The sequence below is a fragment of the Microtus oregoni genome, unplaced genomic scaffold, assembly GCF_018167655.1.
Source record: "Microtus oregoni isolate MIOR12 unplaced genomic scaffold, Mior012 000005F_ref0000423, whole genome shotgun sequence".
Classification (NCBI taxonomy): Eukaryota; Metazoa; Chordata; class Mammalia; order Rodentia; family Cricetidae; genus Microtus; species Microtus oregoni.
The window spans coordinates 14,436,958-14,451,953 of record NW_024543064.1 but is presented as its reverse complement, the minus strand read 5'-3'; the positions used below and the strand labels follow the sequence as shown (position 1 = coordinate 14,451,953).

Below are 14,996 nucleotides of genomic sequence, written 5' to 3'. Positions count from 1 at the left end.
GTGTTCTCCTAGAAGGGAGAACATGTGGCTTAGCCCATGTGGGGCTTTTTTCAAAACACGTAACCAGGACTGGGACATAGCTCAGTTGGTAAATTACTTGCAATATAGTCATGAGGACATTAATTCGATCCCCAGAACCCACATTTAAAAAGAAAAACAGACATGATGGCATGTCTCGGCAATCCCAGCATTAGGGAGGCATAGATAAGGGGGTCCCTGGGGCTTGTTGGCCACCCAGTCTACCCCACTTGGCAGTTTCAGGCCAGTAGGAGAGCCTGTCTCAAAACAGAAAGGGTGGACAGAGTGTTAGAACCAACAGCCAAGGTTCTCCTCTGGTCTTCACATATGTAAGTCCTCATGTACCCATCCACACATGAACACACGAGCATGCACACACAAACCAAAAAATATGTAGTAGGCCGCCAATATACCAGTGTTGAAATCTTAAACAAGACTCTAAATTTCCGACCTCTCTTAAGGCATCTGGCATCCTGTGTTGGCCCCAGTTTCCTGTGTGGCAATCCCCGCCAATCTTCATTATCAAAGGGAGCTCCCTGCTGGGGGTATGGGGAATTCTCTAGTGATCTGTCTCAGCTCAAAGAGCAAAGATCATCCCTTTGGCCGTCTCACAGTTCAAGTGCTGAGCTCCAAGCCCCATATACAGTAGTTGCTCAAGTCAGTGCGCAGTAGAGCTCAGAAGGAGTACCCACGCCAGGGGAAGAGGAGACACCTGTATTGAAACCCGCAGGGTGAGGTGGTCAGTTGGCAGAGCTTTCCTACCCTGCTTGAAGCCCTGAGTTTAGTCCTCAGCACTGTGTAAACCAGGCCTGGCGGCAGACGCTGACATTCCCGGCACCTGAGACGGAACCAGGAAGATCCAAAGTTCAAGGTCACCCTCAGTCACAAGTTCTAGTTAGCTAAGAATACATGAAACCCTGTTTCTAAGGGCATGAACCGGGTGGAGGGCATTGAAATTGAAGGGTATCTGGGGTAGAAGGAGTGGACTATGCCAGAGCCACAGGCACCTTCAGGGAACTGAAAATAGCTGTGGAAGGGCTGGCATTTAATGAATAACTCCAAGGAAAGAAATTGCTCCTGAAAACCTCCCAGGCTCTGTAGCCAAACACATCCCGCAGTGGACCATCCCCTGTCACCAGCACCAGGTCCCTGAACTGAGAAGACGTGTGACCTTGGACAAGTTACTCAATGACCCCACGTCTCAGTTTGCCATCAGGAGTAATGGGGCCCAGTGATTCTTCCCTGTTCTGAGATGACCAGGTGTTTAGGCATGCAGGATGGTGTTGATAAATGTTGCCTATATTCAGTGTGTGTGTGTGTGTGGTGGGGGGACACTCCGGGTTCACTAATCACAGAAAACGATAAATATCTTTAATAGCAAGTAGGGATCCCGGAAGAGCTTTGGGTAGGACAGGCCTAGCATGTAGCTATGGTGTCACAAGGGACATAGGCGACCAGGCAGAGAAGTTCAGTCTGCTGTCTTTTGTTGTAGAAGGCCTTGATTGAGTCCCTAAGAAGAGACTCTGGTTGTTCCAGGCTTGAAACACACAAGGGGAGAGGGGTGACACCACCCCCAAGCCAGTTTCCATGACATCACCTGCAGAGGGCACTTTGAACAAGGTGGCAGAAGAACAAACTATGGGAACTCCAGAAGACCACAGACCACCCTGGAAGGCAGGAGGAAACACAGAGCCCAGCCTTGGCCCAAACAGACTTCCGGAAGAGCAGGGGACATGGGTCACAGGACATAGGTAGAGGAAGTGGCTGACTGGCCTTGTGAAGGTGGCTCAGGAAACCATTGTCTTCAACTCTCTGAAGGACTGAGGACATCAAGAAGATCACAGATAAAACATGGGGCTCAGATGGACGAACCAACACCAGCTTCTCAGCTTTATGGTGTTGAGGTTTGCCTTAGGCCAAAACAGCTCACCTGTCCTGGAACGAGAATGAGTTGTCAGGGGAGACTGACTCTCTCTTCCCTAGTGTTGCAGGATATTTTCACACTGTGAGAAGATGTATTGATGTGGTTGATGCAATAAAAAGTTGAATGACCAATAGTTAGGCAGGAGGTAAAGGTGGGACTTCCGGGAGGAGAGAGAACTCTGGGAAGAAGGAAGGCAGAGTTGGGAGCCAGACACAGAGGAAGAAGGAGGCACAAGATGGAAGTGAGCTAACACCAAGTGGCAGAATATAGATTAATATATCTGGGTTAATTTACATTATAAGAGCTAGTTGAGACAAACCTAAGCTAAAGGCCAAGCTTTCATAATTAATAATAAATCTCCATGTCGTTATTGGGAGCTGGCAATCCCATAAAAGACAGACAAGAAAGTTTGCTACACTATAGGACACTTTCTATCCGCCAATGGTCACGAAAAGCAATAAGAAGCGGGATGTAGGGAGGGATAGAGTCAGTGGGACACTCCCCAGTGCTCTATCAAGCCAATCATTGCAACACCTCCATGATACTCTGTAAAACTGTCCATCAAAGACCCAGGGGTGTGGCTCAGTTGGCAGAGCACTGATCTATACAAAGCCCCATCTGCAGCACTGCCTTAATGAGATGTGGTAGTGAACACTGTCAGGAAGCTCCACACAGCCCTGCTCCTCCCATTCCAGACACCGCCCTTGAGAAAGCCCAGCTTCCCCCTCCCCCTCCAGAAGGTCAAGACCATGCCTATAGGCTATTAAAGAGGCTGACTCCCAACCGGCCAGGTGGGTCTCCCTTGCGGCTTTCTTTTCTCTCCACCTCCGCCCCCACCACCTGAGAGTTGCTTTACTCATTAAACCTGGACTTTTAAATCTTTTTTTTTAAACTTATTTATTAGGTATGGAATGTTCTGCCTGCATATATGGCTACAGTCTAGAAGAGGACCCCACATCTCATTATAGATGACTGTGAGCCACCATGTGGTTTCTGGTAATTGAACTCGGGACCTCTGGAAGAACAGCCTCTTCTTAATCTCTGAGCCATTTTACCAACCTGTGGGTTTTTAAATCCTAATTCGGCTTGGTTTGATTGGCTGCACTGGTAGAGAGACTTAATATCGGGGTACGGAAACCTTCCACACACTTAAGATCCCAGCACTTGGGATGTGGAGGCAGGAGGATATAATGTTTCAGTTGATTGGCCAATATACCTCAAGTTGAAGTCCAGCCTGGGTTATAGGGTACAGTGTCTCAAACAAATAAACAAACAAAAGGTGTGAGGGGGAATAAAGTAAAAACATTTTAGTATTTTTGTTATTGTTTATTTGCTTTGCCTTTGGCATTTTGTTGTTCTTGTTGTTTTGGTTTTTACTTTTGTGGTCCAGGCTGGGCTACTCACTATGTATCTCAGGCTGGCAATCCTACTGTTTGAGGCTCCTGAGCACTGGGAACACTAACTTGTGCCACACAACACAAGTATTAGTATATTTTATTGAAATTATTATCTTATTTTAAATATATGGGTGTTTTGCCTACACATATAGCATGGATAGTGCCCACTGAGATCATTAAGCAGGTGTCCAATCTCCTGGAACTGGAATTACAAAGGCTGTGAGTCACCATGTGGGTGCTGGGAACAAAGCCCAGTCCTCTAGAAGAGCAGCCGGTGCTCTTAACCATTGAGCTGAAGTCAGTCAGTCAGCAACCATATGACCTGCAGGGGTCTATTGGAAGCGTCATTCCCTCTGTATTCTCGACCCCCTCCCCACTTTTTCTTCAGGCCAGAGTCCTGTTCAGTGACATGGCAAAGAATGACAAAACCCACGAAGTGGGAGCCAGACTGGGCAGCAGGTGCCCACCACATCTGCGGTTGCACCAGTGGGGCAACTGGATTGTCCCAGAACCTTCACGTGTTTTCTACTCAGATTTCTTCACAGAATGCCCTCTAGAGTACTCAGCAGTCATAGTGCTCTTGATTTATTAAACTCCAGGCCTCATCTTAAATGCCACCTCTTCCAGGATGTGTGAGAGCCAAAGCTACATCGTAAGTTCTATTATCTACTCCGTAGAGATCCATGAAACAAAAAATGCCTCTGCTCTGCCAGCCCCTTGCCCAAGAACAGACAGTTCATGGAATGCTGGAGGCTGTTGTTTGTGGGCAATAACAAGCCACGTGACCTCACTCCCCTAAACAAGTTTGTTTGACCTGTCTGCACCAGACATGCTTGGTCACATGTGGGTGGGAGGTTCACAGGCAGGAAATATGTCAGGATGTATGCCTGCCCCTGATTGGGTGTAGGCTGAAGGTCAGGATGTATGCTTGCCCCTGACTAGATTTGATGGGAAATAAAAAAAAAAAAGCTGCTACAAAAATTGAGTCAGGGCCATTTTTCTGGGCAACCAGAGAAGGACCTGGCCAGTGTCCACCCTCCTGGATAGTATGTAATTAAAGATTCCTTAAAAGTGGTCTTATTCTAGACTGGTGGGATGAACAGTTGCTTTCTCAGATTACCTACCTAAGGTCAGCAAGCTTGCTTTCTTTACCTTCAAACCATGACGTGCTTCAAACCATGACATTGTCCCAGAACCCCTTCCTCCGGAACTTTACTTTCTTAGACAATCACACATCTGTCTTCTTTACTGTATGAAGAATTTGATGGGATGACATCTTGGAGCCTGGAGGAAACTGGCTCCACCTGGGTTGGAGCCCAGCGTCAGCCTGGCAGCCAGTCTTACGGACACACATGGCTAGCCCTCCCTCTCCTGTGGTTCATGGCATGGCACAGTTCGGATGACAGCCACAGCTACTGCTCCCTGGCTCCAGTACAACTCTGTAGCCGTCTTGGGGAGGAATGTGTAGCCGTTCATACTCTTCCCTTTAGCAATCAGACTGCAGAAGCAATGGATCCCAAGCTTCTGCTCTTGACTGTCCTAGATGGCACCTAGGGTCCTGGATCCCTATACCTGAGGTACCCACAGCTTCAGTCCAGACCATTCATCTCTACCCATTCCAAGCAGCAAGTGGTCCCCAGGGGAGGGGCTGAGGCCAAGCTTATCCAGATCCAGCAGCGCCACATCATGTTTAAAAAGCAGTATTTTTCCCTGGGAAGGGCAGGGGTGAAAAGCCTTTCAGAATGCCTGCAGCCCCTGGAATGACATGGACTCCTTCCTTGGGCCCCTGCTCTTCCATAGCCCGAATAATAAAAACCATAGACAGATACTGGGGTTCACGTTGAAGATCAGAAAAGCAAAGCAGCCAGCCACTGGCTCTTACCTCTACCTCAGACCAAAATGGGCGATCCTGCCTCCACCAGTCCTAAGACTGAGACTGAGACCTGTCTCCTCCCATTTTATATTCCTCTCTAATGTTGGAATAAAAGGCATGTGCCACCACTGCCTGGCCTGTATGGCTGACTGGTGTGGTTGCTTTGCATTCAGATCTGCAGGTAAGCTTTATTCATTAAAACACAAATAATATACCACCATACGCTTCTGATATTCCCTCTTGGCTGCCTGAGATCATCCTTCAACCTCTCCACCTCCATGAGAGCACACAGCATGTCCTGCCTCCATTTTTTTTCTTTTTCCACTTCTCATTCTTTCTTTTTGCCTCTCTCCCCTCAACCCCTCTTCACCTGTTCAGCTCTTGGTTGCCTTCTATTCCCTTATTTCTGTCATCTTTCTAGCTACAACACACTCATCCCTTAATAGCTCCTTAGTAAGCACTTGGACACAGCTCTGAAGAGAGCAAGCATGGGCTATCTTAAGAATGCTCCATGCAGAGAGAAGTGCAAAGATCCTGGGGTAGAAATCTGCCTGGGAGCTGGAGAGACAGGCAAGCCAGGTCTCCCTTTGGTGGAAAACTTTCTTAGAGTTCACCTTACCCTGAACTACAAAGACCCAACTCTGAGCCCTCTGAGCACCTGGAACTGTGAGAGCTGAAATTATATTTTAAGTTTAAATTGCTGTGCTTAAGAGAGCTATAAAACAAAAATGCCTCTAACCTGTAACCCATACTTGCCCAAAGACAGATAACTCCCTGGAACACTGGGGCTGTTGTTTATGGAAGATAACAAACCTTGTGTTTTCATATCGGTAAACAAGGTTGGTTGCCCCAACTGCACAGGATGTACTTGATCACATGTAGGTGGGAGGCACATAGGCAGGAAGTATGTCACAATGTATGCTTGGCCCTGATTGGACGAAGGCAGGAAGTATGTATTCTTGTGAATTTTTGCCTTTATAATTACCTGAGCAATTTCGCTTGCAGCCATTCTCTGGGAATCTCAAGTATGGACCTGGGTAGTTTCCATGATCCTGGCCAGTAACTTAAGAAAGCTTGGTTCAAATTTGACTCAAAACTGTGGTAGTGAGTGATCTTATTCTCACCCAGGGGGTTAAAGAATCTATTTGTGCTATGATACCCACTCCAACAAAATCCCTAGAGACAGGAATTGTGTTTTGTTTTGACATCTTCATGCCTCATGTGAGGCAAATCCTTTTGTCTATAGGGTAGATACAATTGTGTTGTTAAATCAAATGTTTTGTCTAACACCACCTCTGTAAAGCTTGCCTCAAAGACTTCTCTCTAAATAGTAAACTGAAGCTTAACTTGACACACAAATAAAATCTATTTACAAAAATAGTCACCCACCCAACAAGTAATGGAGCCACCTAGACGCTCACCAATAGAAGAGCGGGAGGTGTGCACAATGGAGAATTATTCGGCAATAAAGGACATTACATCATCTGTAGGGAAGTTGACAGATTGGAGATTATCACATTAAGGGAAGTGGCAGGGACACAAAGACAAATGCCATGCTTCCTCTTGTGTGTGGAATCTATCCATCCATCCATCTACCCATCTGTCTATCAGTACTCATCTAGAATGATCCATACTACATGAAAGGACTAGGGGACTGTTGAGATACAGGACCAGTAATGGGAGGGAAGAGAGAGAAGAGTGGCTAATGGGTAGTGAGTGAGCAGAGGGTGTGACACGCAGGCCCAAAAATGTCATAGTGAGAGCTGCAAGATGGCTCGGTGGGTGAAGGGGCTTGCAGCCAAACCTGACGACCTGAGTTCAATCCCCAGGACCCACTTGGTGGAAGGAGTGATCTGAGTCTTACATATTGTCTTCTGACCTACACACACACACACACACCACACCACACAACCACACACACACAAACACTGGCTTATGCAAGTCTCCACACTCCCAGAAAATAAATAGATATGCATGATAAAAATCCATCACTTTGCACAATGAACACATGATAGTGAAAAAATTAGCATATTCTCAATGTAAGAAGCCAAAACATACTGCCTATGTGAATATTTGGACTGGAGGTTCAAGTATTTTGTTTGTTTGTTTTGTTTTTAATAACCCAGTCCTTGGGTCATCACAAGCTCCCCAATGTTCAAACCAAGCACTCACAACCCAGTGATTTCTATCCAGTCAGGCTGACTCCCTCCCTTTCCACACAACTTCCTTTCCTCTGGCTATAAATACAGCCTGCCCTTGTCAGGGTGGGGCATCCTGAACCACTCTGGGTCTGGAGTGTTGCCTGACTCAAATCACCACCACAGTGAAGGCCTGTGGCAAGCTGCTAACTAGCCTTGTCACTTTCCCCCACAGCAATATGGTTGTTGCCGATCTGAACACAGAGAGGCTCACTCTGGTCACAAAGCACTTAATCTCTTAGTTGAACCAAAATGCCCCTATGTCAAGGCCAAATACCTTCCAGAGAGGGGCACTCAGAGAAGGGAGGATGCAGAAAGGAGAAGAAAGAGTTCCTTGTAGGATCCAGCCAGCAACGGTGTGGCACCCTTCTCCGGATTGCATGGTTTGTGCCCTGGGTGAATGGCACACAGAAGTTAAGGGGATGTTAACTAAGGCAGATGAACCTTTCCCCAAAAGGGAATGTTTTCTTCTGGTTTGGATTAGAAAGAAATCCAGGGGCTGAGGAGATGGTTTGCCCACACAAGTATGTAAGCCTATAGACCCGAGCTTGCTCCCCAGAACCAATGTAAAGAAAACGAAACGAAAGAACACAAACAAAACCCAGACACAGCGTTTGTGCCTGTCATCCCAGCACTGGGGAGAGAAGGAGCTTACAAAATGGCCAGTGTATTCAGTCAGTGAGCTCCAGGCTCAGTGAGCCCTGTCTCAAAAAATGAATCAGAGATATGATTGAGTCAGACACCTGAGGTAAACCTCTGACCTCCACATGCAAACAATGCATATGCACGCATGCCTATACATACATATATATGTACATACATACACACACAAACATGTACATACATCTGAGAAAGCTGGACAAGCCTTCAGGTGAACATAAGCATGAGGCATAACCCACCCTGCCCATAACCCTTTCTGCCCTGGCTTTGTTCATTTTAGGAATGACCATCTGAGTACCCTTACTTTAGACATGACCTGCCTCAGGAACTGTCCCAGCCCTAGTCTGATAAAGTTGCACGTAAGGGGATCCTGAAGCCCTAGGAGCTTCCTCTGGCAGAAGCTGTGGCCACCCCTCCCCTGGCCCCTCTCTGGTTCTTCAGACCCCACCTGCCCAGATTCTCTCTCTCCAGTGCACTGCCTCCCCCTCTTTGAGGCTCCTCTCTCCCCATAACTGACCTCTTTGGCCTGATCTCAGCTCCTGCTCCCAGGGCTGTTCCCATGTGCAGTCTTAGTAGTCAGAGTCCCCAAGTTTATGGCCTGCAGTCCAAGCATTAGGCCCCCAAGCTGCTAAATAGGATGGACAGACTCTGATGCTGTCTGTGGGAGCACACAGTGAACGCTGGTCTGCAGTCACCCTGCTCAGCCCCCAGCAGCCTTCATGGTGGCAGAAAGTCCAACAAAAGAAGAGACTGGCACAGCCCTGGCCCTTCTAGAAGCCCCAGGGCCCTGGGCAGTCACCCAGCACATTCCAGCAGGGAGGGGAGTGGTCCAGCCCCAGGTTATCCAAGTCACAGCCTTCTCCTCCCCACAAGCCTGTGCTAATCCCTTCAGTCCTGACTCACCCCCATGGAGCCTGCACTGGAACTTGCTTCATTACCTGAGAGACTGCTAAGAGCCTTGACTGTCTGAGGACCCAGGTGCCTTGGTATTGTCCTGGCCAGGAGGGTGGACACAGATCCTGCAGTTGGGATGGCTCCTAGGACAGTGGAGAACTAGGTGTTCCTGAAGCTACTGGAGAGGCCGGGGTGTCTCTGGATGCTGGGGCTGTGCCTGGAGATCCCTGGCAGAGAAGCACAGTTTCAGTTTCGATTACTCCAAAATGCTTTTCTGAATAACAAGGGAAAATCTCTGTCTGGCTGGGGCTCAGACTCACAGATTCTGGAAAGCATGGCTCCTGGGGAAGTCCAAGTCCAATCCTGGACAGTGTACACAAGCAGGCGTGCCACCAACATCACCCAAGTGAGTGGCAGATGAGCTAAGAGCAAGAGGAAGCAGACATCACTCCTTACCCTGCCAAATCAACAACCAAGAAAAAAGAGGAAGGCCCTCCATGGCCTCTGCATCAGCTCCTGCCGCCAGGCTCCTGCTTCATGCTCTGGCTTCCCTGATGATGGACCTGTGTAACCTGTGAGCCAAACGAACCCTTTCCTCGTCAAATTGCTTTTGCTCAGAGTTGCATCACAGCACCGGAGAGACAAATTGACAACGACATATTGTTATTCTTTTATAAAGATATGGTGGTGGGGGACCGGTCCCTCAAGGGATAGTGGTCCCACGAGGGGCATCAGCAGCTCATGGGAGGCCTCAGCGGGTTCCAAAGGCAGGTGGGAGACTGTGGAGAGTGAGAGACAGATACATCATGCAGAGAGAGTTTGAGTATAGTTTATTTAGTGGGTTATGGAGGGGAAGAAAAGGGAGAAGGGGAGAAAGGAAAAAGGGGAGAAGAAGGGAAAGAAGTTACCTCTACAGAAGAGGAAGGGGAAGATAGAGCCCACTGGAGGGGGGTGGGGAATCTGCTTACCTTGGTACAAGGGGATTTGGGAGTGGGCAGAGCTTGTCTCTTAAAGGTACAGAGCATCCATGTGACAGGGAATGTCAACAAAATACTAACCCATATGCACTAAACTCTGTCACATTCCTGTATGCAAAGGCAGAGACAAATCTAGATACAGTACTAGTGGGAGCTTTGATTTCCCTGATCCCATGGATGTATCCATCGATCCTTCAGGAAAAAGGAAACACCTAAGACACTCCAGACTTACCCTGACAAAGCTATCAGTGCAATCTCCATCAAAATTCTACCAAGACCAGACAACAAAATCCAGAACTTCATGTGGAATCAACAAAGTCCCAACAGGTCAAGGCCAGCAGGACCCTCATAGCGTATTAGACTACAGACTGTGGGACTCCAACATCACGGACATTCTTCACATTCCAGAAAGGAATAAACGCCAGAAAAAGTGAAAGAGGCTGGCCAGCTGGTGTCATAATTTGGATTGTAAATGTCCCTTAAAAGCCATGATGATGAAGGCCTGGTCCCCGGCCTTGACACATTGTGAAATGATGGAAATTTAGCAAGATAGTGGACATCAGGGAAATCCCTGGGGCTGTCAGGAAAGGGCTATCCAAATCCTTAATGTCTCTCTCTCTCTCTCTCTCTCTCTCTCTCTCTCTCTCCACACCATTTCTAATCTTTCACCTTTCTGTCCTGGGAATGGCAGCCCAGCTCAGGCAGAGCACAGCCTGTTGTCTGCCTTCACAGACAAACATCATCATCTTAACCAAGTGGTTCCACACAGCTGCCTGCAGACCGGGCAATTCCTTTCCCCCTCCATGACTTCCACTCAAGTAAAACCATGTTCCTGGCTACACCATGGAAAAGAACTTCAGGATAGTATAGAGTTTGAGTTCATTAAAAGGTGGTTTTGACCTAGATTTGAAGCTCAAGTACCCAAGAGAACAGTGAGACTCCCCCAAGTATGGGTACGGGCTACTGGAGGGAGAGTTGCTCAAGGGCAATAGCTGCACATGTAATCCCTCAGCTTTCTAACTCCCATCACTAAAAGAAAATAGTTCACAGCAAGTTGAAAGGTTAAACATTTCTGTAGTGATATTTCATTTGTATTTTAATAAATAAAGCTTGCCTGAAGATCAGAGAGTAAAACAGTCATACTGGTCAGCCATACAAAATAGACAGTGGTGGTACACACATTTAATCCCAGTAGTAACCCTAGTTAGCTATTGACACTGGGCACTGGTGGGTTCATGCCTTTAATACCAGTACTAGAGAGGATTATAAAATGGGAAGAGACAGGCCTCAGCCTGAGGATTCCTGGAGACAGGATCGCCATGATCTATTGTAGAGTTAAGAGCCAGTGTCAGGCTGCTTTGCTTTTCTGATCTTTGGGTTTAACCCCAATATCTGTCTCTGCATTTCTATTATTTGTAGTACAATTGATGCCCAACATTTGTGGCACAAATTCACACAAAAAAAAAAAAACCAAAAAACTACCAGCACAGGCCGCAGCTATACGTGGGGCTCCTACTGAAGTTGGAGCCCCACCTGGCTAGGTGTTCTCTTTTCCCCCTCCCCGAGACTCTGAGCAAGTTTGGTATTTTTCTGTCATATCCTTCATGCAGCCCTCCAACATATGTGCTTTTCCTGAACAGTCCCCTGTGTGTTTTTCAGAGATTTGCTGTATTATGTTTGTTTTAGTTATTCTGAGTGCTAAGATATAAACCTTAGAAAAACCTAATGAAACAGTTCACAGAGATACTCAAATCTAAACTGATGGAAGAGTTACTTTCATTGGTTAATAAAGAAACTGCCTTGGCCCATTTGCTAGGCCAGCCCTTAGGTGGGTGGAATAGACAGAACAGAATGCTGGGAGGAAGTGAGGCAATCGCCATGCTTCTCTTCTCTGGGTCAGATGCAATGAAGCTCCAGTCCAAGATGGACGTACACTAGAATCTTCCTGGTAAGACACCACCTCGTGGTGCTACACAGATTATTAGATATGGGTTAAAGCAAGATATGAGAGTTAGCCAGTAAGAGACTAGAGCTAATGGGCCAAGCAGTGTTTAAATGAATACAATTTGTGTGTTGTTATTTCCAAGGCATAAGCTAGCCAGGTGGCTGGGAGCAACTAGATGCTCAACATATTGAAGAATCAAACAGCCTTTGGAATTCTCCTGTATTTGTTATTAAAACTAAATCTGGAGAGTGGAAAATAGTAACAAATCTAAGCTGTTAATAAGGTGATTCAGCTAATAGGTTCTCTACAGTCTGGCATTCCTTTGCCATCTCTGTTGCCTAAAGGATGGCCTCTTATAGTTATTGATTTAAAGTTTTTTCTTTACTATACCTTTTCAAGAAAAATACAGAGAAATTTTTGCCTTCACAGTGCCTACTTTCAGCCCTTCGCAGCCTGTTAAGAGACATCGATAGAAGGGTCTCCCAGAAGAAGCAGTAAATAGCCCCACCCTGTGCCAATATTTTATAAATCAGCCATTGGAAATAATATGCAAGCAATTTCCTCAGTCTATAACTTACCACTACATGGATGACATTTTGTTATCTGTTTCAAATGTAGATACTTTAGGGGGCTAGTAGATGGCTCAGAGGTTAAGAGCACTGCCTGCTGTTCCAGAGGTCCTGAGTTCAATTCCCAGCAACCACATGGTGGCTCACAACCATCTGTAATGAGATCTGGTGCCCTCTTCTGGCCTGCAAGTATACATGCAAGCAGAACACTGTATATGTAATAAATAAATATATTTTTTTAAAAAAAATGTAGATACTTTAGAAAGAATGTTTGAAGGAGCAAAGAAAATATTGCCTTGTCAGGGATTACAACTTGCTCTTGAACAAATACAAAGTTGAGATTCTATTAATTCTTTAGGCTATAAAATAGGTTTACAAAAAATTAGAACCCAAAAGGTGCAAATTAGGGGAGATCGATTGCAGACTCTTGATGATTCCAAAGATTGCTAGGAGACATTTTGCATCTATAGCGCATTATTGGGATAGGTCCTGGTGACCTGATTAATTTAAACAAAACCTTACATGGTGACAAGGACTTAAATAGCCTCAGGGAAAAATCAGCTGAAGCTGAGAGAGAACTGACTTTGATTGATGGAAAATTACAGAAGACACATGTGGATCCAAAACTAAATTGCATTTTAAGTTGTAAAATGGATTTGTGAGGATGTTGTCAAGAAGAAATACCCAAAGTCAGAGATAGAAGTTCTTTGAGCCCAGAAAAGCCACCATTTGCTTAGTTTACTTATCTTTAATGGTTTTTGGTTCGAGATGTTTTAAGGAAAAATGCCCATCATCTCTGCAGGCAATTTTGGTTTTATCAGCAGTGTGTGACTCTGCCAGCAGGAATGACAAACCAACCACATCTCAGGACACGGGATTTCTTTTCTCTATCCCACCTCCTCAATGTTCCTTCCGTCCACCTTGCTATGAGTGACAAGTCTTGTTTTGTCTTAGAAATATTTCCATCTTCCCAAGAACATTAGCTAAGGCTTTTGCATACATAGCCTTTAGGATTTTTATCTAATTTGATGAGGGTTTTTTAATCATAAAATAGTTTGTATATTACAAAATACCTGTATTACATCTATTGAGATGGCCAGATGGCTTTGCTACCCCCTCTGTTGACACAAAAGAAATTCTTTCATCAATTTGCAGATAGATACCAAACCATCATTGCATTCTAGGAATGAATCCCATGGGATCCTGGGTGTGACTTTTTTAACCTAATGTTGCATCTAGTCTGTGAGCATGTTGCTGAGGATTTTTGACTCTGGTCATCAGAGAGCACATTTTGGTCTTCGTTACCCTCATCCATGATGTGATTCCCATTTGAGCAGACATCTTGTTCAGAGATGCCCAAGGGCTTAGGTTAGACATGGGTGGAAAAACACAAACAAGTGGACAGAATTCTAAGAAAAAGTCTTGAAAATGAGAAATGAAGAAATCCCATCTGGTGTCACCAGGATCCTTAGTATTGATGCAGTCCTAAAGACTGGACTTGGTGGGGGCCCCGGGATATATGGAGGGGGAGAAACCTTCTGCCTATTGCTTAGTAAGTGCTCCGGAACCTGAGAGACTGGACCAAGGGGGAATGTCCACCCCAGGAGATGAGGTCTCTGAAGGAGATGAGATCTCCCTGAACCTTGATGTAGGCTTCACATCAGCTGCTCAGGAGAGGAGCCTGGGCTAAAAGGAATGCAGGAGCTGGCAGGGAGTCACCTTACTTCATTCTGGTGTCCTTCCTCCTTTCCTCCCTCCTCCTTCCTTTCCTTCCTTCCTTCCTTCCTTCCTTCCTTCCTTTCTTGGAAGCAGCAAGTACAAATACTCCCCTAATTATCACAAATTATAGTCAAGTTTCCTACATCTCGGAAAATGGCAGGGGTCACCAGGGTGCAGTGGGTAAGCCTTGCTGAGAAAACTACCTTAGTGATCATGGTGTCTCCCCTGCCAGGTGAGTAGTATTCACGGTGGCTTTCTACTAATGCCAAAGCCCCCCAAAATGAGTAGTCTAAAGGAGGCAAGATAGAAAGACCCAAAACTGGGGTGATATGAGACGGAAACCCTTCACCTAAGATTTGGTTGGTTTGTCCTTCCTGCTGGCACAGCCAGGAAGCTCCACACACTGGTGATAACACCAGAAGTGTCCACAGAGATGATGAGCAGTTTCCTAAAGACATCTCAACCGAAAATGTTAAAAACAATTTGAGCCATGCCTACTGAGGACCCAAATGATTGCTAACCTTGATTTTTAGCACTTCTTATTCCCAACAACACCCCTTAAAAACCCACTTTCCAACTTTGTTCATAAAAGGACACCCTTTGCTGGGCAGTGGTGGCTCACGCCTTTAATCCCAGCACTCAGGAGGCAGAGGCAGGCGGATCTCTGTAAGTTCGAGGCCAGCCTGGTCTACAAGAGCTAGTTCCAGACAGGAACCAAAAAAGCTACGGAGAAACCCTGTCTTGAAAATTCAAAAAAAAAAAAAAAAAGGACACCCTTTGTGTGGCTGTGGGATAAGGCCAGTTCAGACACCCTCTACTCTG

At 46.2% G+C, this 14,996-nt stretch overlaps 1 protein-coding gene and 1 pseudogene across 2 annotated transcripts in view; both read right to left on the bottom strand.

Moving 5' to 3' along the window:
• Pla2g5 (phospholipase A2 group V) overlaps positions 1 to 14,996 on the bottom strand; it is a 54,702-nt gene that overhangs the window by 18,284 nt on the left and 21,422 nt on the right. Inside the window, exon 1 of one of the 2 annotated variants that reach the window (XM_041652978.1) lies at positions 9,009 to 9,108. The exons of the other annotated variant lie outside the window; for it this stretch is intronic. The gene's annotated coding sequence lies outside the window, so the exon portion shown is untranslated. Of the gene's footprint in view, positions 1 to 9,008; positions 9,109 to 14,996 lie in introns of those variants that run through there. 2 annotated transcript variants of the gene reach the window in all.
• On the bottom strand, positions 14,264 to 14,414 carry LOC121448975 (annotated as a pseudogene).